General features: G+C 39.0%; 1 pseudogene; it reads left to right on the plus strand.

Annotated features, from left to right (window-relative positions):
* The first annotated feature begins 452 nt into the window (after positions 1 to 452).
* Positions 453 to 1561, plus strand: LOC101438547 (cyclic AMP-dependent transcription factor ATF-4 pseudogene; annotated as a pseudogene).
* The last annotated feature ends 4758 nt before the right edge of the window (positions 1562 to 6319 follow it).

Here is a 6319-nt window from a genome sequence, read left to right on the forward strand (position 1 = left end):
TATTAATAGAATCTATCAATATTTCCCCTTAATAATATTGAGACTTTGAGCTTTCCTACCAGCCCCTATTCCTTTCACTTGATTTTAGGAAGAAATATATCACTGAAAATTGGCATTTTGTCCCTCTACACAGCCCCTACACCTAGTAACAACTTCAGCTAAAAGGGCTACTGAACATTTCTTCCTCACTCTTCGATGTTGACTTTGACGTGCCTAATGGCCTGCGCCTCCCCTCCTCTCCCGCAGTCCCCGCGGCTGCCAGGGCGCTTTAGAGGCAGCTGTGCCCAAGGCAGCTTTGGCCTTTGCAGTGATGGCAGCCGTACCAGCCTTTGCAGCCACAACCTCCAGTGGCTTAGTGATGCTTTTCACTGCATTCAGCAGCAGCATTGCTGTAACCGACAAAGACGCCTTCTAAGGAAGCACTTTCCCCAAATCCAGCAGAGCCTGGCCACATGACCGAGATGAGCCTCCTGAGCAGTGAGGTGTGGGTGGGGGACCTGATGTCCCCCATCGGCCAGTCGGGTTTGGGAGATGAAGAAAGCCTGGGTGTCTTAGATGACTACCTGCCAGTGGCCAAGCACTTCAAACCGTATGGATTCTCTGGTGACAAGGCTAAGGAGGGCTCTTCCAAATGGCTGGCTGTGGATGGGTTGGTCATGCCTCAGATAAGGGCACAGAGGATGCCTTCTCCAGGACAGATTGGATGGTGGAGAAAATAGATCAGAAGTCGCTTGACTTTGACACTCTCTTGGGTATAGATGACCTGGAAACCATGCCCAAGGATCTTTTGGCCACTTTGGAAGACATGTGTAATTTCTTTGACCCTCTAATCTAAGAGACTACTAAGGAGCACCCCCAGACAGTGAACCCAATTGGCCATCTCCCAGAAAATTTACCAGAAACTAACAAGGTTTCCCCCTTCACCTTCCTCCAGCTTCTTTCCCATTCCCCAGGGCCCCTGTCATCCATTCCAGATCATTCCTTTACTTTAAAGCTTAGGCATCGAAGTGGCTATCTCTGAAGGAGAGAGGAAGCTGGACTCTGATTCTATCATAGTGATCCGTCGGTACATAAAGGAGGAGGATGCCCCCTCAGATAATGATAGTGGCATCTGTATGAGCCCCGAGCCCTATTTGAGCTCTCCCCAGCATACTCTCTCTACCTCCAGGGGCTCTCCAAATAGGAACCTGTCAGTATCCAGGTACCCTGTGTGGCTCTGCCTACCCCAAACCTTACGACTCTCCTGGGGAGAAGATGGTAGCAGCCAAAGTCAAGGGCGAGACACTGCACAAGAAACTGAAAAAAATGGAGCAGAACAAGACAGCAGCCACTAGGTAAGTATCAGCAGAAGAGGGCAGAGCAGGAAGCTCACTGGGGAGTGTAAAGAGCTGGAGAAGAAGAATGAGGCTCTGAAAGAGGGGGCTGATTCCCTGGCAAAGGAGTTTCAGTCTCTGAAGGATTTGATTAAAGAGGTCCACAGGCAAGAGGGAAGAAAAGGGTTCCTAGTTCGGGTAGTTGGGAGTATGTGTTTGTACATAGGACCCTCTTTGAAGCTGTATGAAATAAATTATTTTGTAGTGAAACTATCTGCTTTCTTCTATCAATAAAATAACCTCCCTGGGACTACAAGAAAAAGAGAGAGAGAGAGAGACACTACTGAAATACTAGCACTGATTTGAAAGAGAAATATTAGGTATGGAAGCCCTATTAAAACTTTGAGCCTTCAGTCATATTAGGGCTACTATCATTGGCAGAAGACAAAGAGATCCAACCATTTCCTGAGAGAGAAACTATCAAACTTTTGAAGCCAAACCATGGTCTAGATTCAATAACATCTATCCCTAGCAGAAGACTAATTAGGCTATAAATTTTTACCATAGGCTGGAGAAGAATGGGGGAAGAGGAGCAAGAAATATTGAAAGCAAGAGTAAGAGAGAGAATGCGAAAAAGAGAGAAAATCAATAATCAGTGCCATGATAATGTTCCATTTTGCCCCTCTCTCACATAAGTAGACCTCAAGAGTTTAAGACACATTAATTTTCTTGAGTCATGCAGGTGAGCTAAAGAGAAATGGAATGGAATGATTACATTTCTAAAGATGGACAAGAAGTCCTTACACAATATTTCCAAAGTTTACATAGCTAAAAAAATTAATAATAAAAGTATGAAAAATAGTCTTTACCTAGCTCTAACAAAGCCCATGATCTTTTCTTGTCACTATGTATCAAAGGGTTTGAAGAATACTGATTGACTCAAGGAAGTATTTACATGATAGGTGAAAAAATAACTCTGTTATGATCACCTAACCCTGCTGAAAGCTTATGCTGTGGTTTATTATGTACAATGCAGTGTATTATATTATGTTTAATGAAAAAAAAAATCAATTCAAATGTTTTAGGTCATATAAAAATCTGATTTTTAACAATGTTTTTAATAATTTCCTTAATCAAGTAGTAAAAATTATATAATGAAAAGCACTTAATATATATATATGTTAATTATTGGTGGAATTTTTGTTTACTTTATGTTCACTTACATTATCCACAGAAATGATACCCAAAAACACTTGAAAAAGTTTTATAGGAGGTAGAAAATTACATACATGGAAGAAAAGTAAATCTAGGATTCTCTCCATTTATAAAAGTTCATAATTTCTTAGTCTCTTGGAATTACATTTTCTTTCATTTATTTTTTTCAGCAGCAAAATTAATAATTAGAGTTTACACTTTATCATCTTAGAATTGCAATTTCCTAATATACTTAGTATCTGTTACTTAAGATACATTGAAACTTTCTAGAGCTCTAAAAAGCTCTTTCATAATTGACCATTCATTTGAGTTCTGTTGTTTAAGAAGGAATAGAAAGGCGAGCAAGGGAAAGAGATACTGGAAATAAGTAAGAGAAAGAAATAATCTACTGTCTCATTCATCAGTATATTCATGATGGATACTTAATCTGAATAGTTGTGGGGAGCCACCCGCTGTGAAACCTATTTACAACCTCCAACAATATGGCGGATTTCACAACTACTACAGCCCTGCCCCGCCACTTCCTTCTTCTTCTTCTTCTTTGTTTCTTTGTTCTCCCCTTCCCGCCACAACTCATAACCACAGCAGCACGCATGCGCAAGGCACGAAACTCTGCAGACCCGGCCCGAACTTTCAGCCAATCCCCTCCTTGGACGTCTGCCACCTGCAAGACCAGCCTATCACCTATGGACACGTTCCCTTCCCTCAGTATAAATTCTGATGCTCTACCCCCAATAAACGAGGCTTGATCAGAATCCTGTCTTGCCTCCATTCTTCTCGTCTCCTGCCCACCCTTCCCCCTAACTTCTTCCCCACAGGCCCCTCGACTCAGCCCCCGCCGCTTCAGACAAATAGTAATTGTCATTGCTTTTGTCAAGAAATCTATGCATCTGATTCAAAGCTTCCTGTACCTTCTTTGCAAAACTATGTTAAAAATTATTTTATAGAAAAGAAGTTTTGTTCATTATATATTTTCTATTGAAATATACTCTAATATATAACTTTCTAACCTGAGGTACAAGTGTTTTTAAACTGAAGAATTCCTAACTGGGTCTTCCTAAAGAGGTAGTATCTACTGATTTATATAACTCTGCCTAAAGGATATTCCCTGAAAGCAAGCCCAAGTAGAGTGTACATTGTTGGTTTTATATCCAGAATTAAAATTCCCTTTCCCACACCAGTAATCTAGATAATCATTCAACCTTAGCCCACATACTTCAGGGAAGCTGACACTACCCCTGTCTTGAGGTGTGCATCCTGATGAACTTTATCCAATTGCTGTCCACCATTTTCTTGGACACAGCCATTGCTTCAATATTCAATTAATAGTAAGACTCTATTTTAATATGCTAGGAAAATATCACCTTGTCCCTCTGGTCATTAACAAGAAACATGTAACTAAAACTGCTATTGGCTGATTCACTACAACTGCCAGGGTAACTAGCTTTAGTATGAAGCTGACACTGTAGAAAGCAGAGCAATGAGAATGTAAGAAACTGGTCCTTCAGGACATTCTGGAGCTACTGAATCAATCAACCCTAAACCTGCCTCAACTCTTGACTTCATGGTGCTTAGACCAATAAATCTTTTAAATTGTTACACTAGTTTAAGTTGAGTTTTCATTACTTGTAACATAAAGTATTCTAATTAATATTCCAGGTTTGTTATCGTAGAAAGCAGCATTTAATTAACCATTTGATGCTTTAAACCAGCACTTTTTCATGATTTTAATCATTAATCATTTATTGCATTTCCTTGTATCTTATATGTGATTAGTTTCTCTCTGGTTCTGATAGCCAATATTTACTAGAGGAATTCAAAAAGGGTGGGAAAACATTTGCATAATAATTACCAAAGATGAAATTTAAAGGAGAGTGAAACAAATTTCTCTGATTACCCTATGAAAATACACAAATATAGGTGCAAGAGGAAAATTCATGATCAAGTTACTACTCTCTCTTTTCTCCATTCTTCTGTGTATATGTGTGTGCATCAGTGCATAAGTCAATCATTCTGAATGCTACAAATAACATCAATTTATATTTAGCACAGCCAGTACTCTATATAAATTTTATAACATTCTGGTTAGGTCTAAGCTTTACATTGCAGGTATTGGGGTATCCATATAATATGATCACAGTTAGGTGCCCACTTCTCCACAATTCTTCATAGCTTAGATTATATTTCACTTTTTAAAAGTTCAATTAATTCAATAGAATATAAAATGTGCAATAACATCTGGCAAAGTTTCTGAGAATGAATGGAAATAAATTTGAACTCTATTGCTACTTTATGAAACACTCAGCCATATTCAATCAAAGCCTCACATGCAGAAATTAATGGATCCAAAGGGTAGTTAACAGAGTATCAAAATGGGACTATTTCAATTAATTAGATGTTTCTAAGAATTTGTGTGAACAGAAAGGATTTTTTATTGTGTTTATTTAATGTTAGTTTATAACTTCCAGTTATCTATACCTCCCTCCCTGTAGACAGAAAATGAGTGTAGTTAGAGGAGTGATTTCAGCAATTTTGAAAAGTAACTCACCCTGAAATGACTTATTAGATCATTAACACTTCTTGGAAATATTTTCAGATGAACTAGATTTAGTGAGCAAAGAATGGGAGAAAGCGCAAATGCATCGGATCTAAAACAAAAGTCCCTTTTTATTGCAAAGCAGTTATATATCCATTTGAAGACATTTAGAGAGTATACAAAAATTAAAGAAAAAATAGAATTCATCCATAAGCTCACTACCTAAATATTACTACTTTTAACATTTCGGTGAATATATTCACTTGTTTATGTATATGCCAGTAAAAATAAATGTAGATTAAAATTGATTGTCTCTTCTTAGAGGCTTAGAATATTGCCTTTTTTTTTTCTTTATAGCTGGACCCAACTAGATCACAAGTCTTTCCTTTCACATTTATAGTGGAAAACAAACTTGAGCTTTTTATTTTAAGATAATTTAACCACTTCTCATTTAACTTAGTCACTTCTCCATTCCTTCACTCTTATTATTTCAAAGATTCCTCTCTCCCTCCTCCTTTTCTTCTTCTCCATGATATGATGGCACTGTGCATGCACCCTCCCCCTCTTGCATGCAGGACTTAGTCTTGTCTGGCCTTGGCTAAGAGGTCTTCATGGCCAAGATATTTGCTTGTGTGTTCCTGACGCACCTGCTGCCAATATTCTCTTGTCACAGCAGTGCATGTTAATTTCTCTTGCCCAGCTCTGCAGAGTTCTACTGCTGACCAAGTTGATACTTTGCTTGTGCTGCAAATCACATTCCATTTCCAGTTTGAGCAATCCCTCTGCTGCAAGGCTACAAGTGATTTCCCTGACAAAAGGATACTCAACTATGTTCTGCACACTCCCACCTCCCTCAATAGAGTACATGGTAACTTCTTGATCTCCACATATTAAAAGACCACAAAACCTTTCCCTTTCTAGCAACATCCTCCTGTCATGTCATTTTGTATGCCTTTCCAATTCTGATCTTGGCTCAGTGATGGGTCTTTCAGTGGTAAATGGGATATTAGAAAACTGGCAAAAGTAGAGACTTGAAAAACACTTAGGGAATAAATTCATAGCAGGACTTCCAGAAAGATAGGACCTGAATATGTAGTCAGGGCTCAATTCTCTCACAAAAACAATGGAAGGAGGGCAAAAAGCTATCCAAAGAAGCTGCTTTGGGGATCTGCATTCCATGAGAGTTTCGCACATCATCCAAGAGGGAGAGGGACAGAGAGACAAAGAGGCCAAATGGAAACAGTGACTTAGTCGC

The sequence above is a fragment of the Dasypus novemcinctus genome, chromosome 2 (assembly GCF_030445035.2).
Source record: "Dasypus novemcinctus isolate mDasNov1 chromosome 2, mDasNov1.1.hap2, whole genome shotgun sequence".
Classification (NCBI taxonomy): domain Eukaryota; kingdom Metazoa; phylum Chordata; class Mammalia; order Cingulata; family Dasypodidae; genus Dasypus; species Dasypus novemcinctus.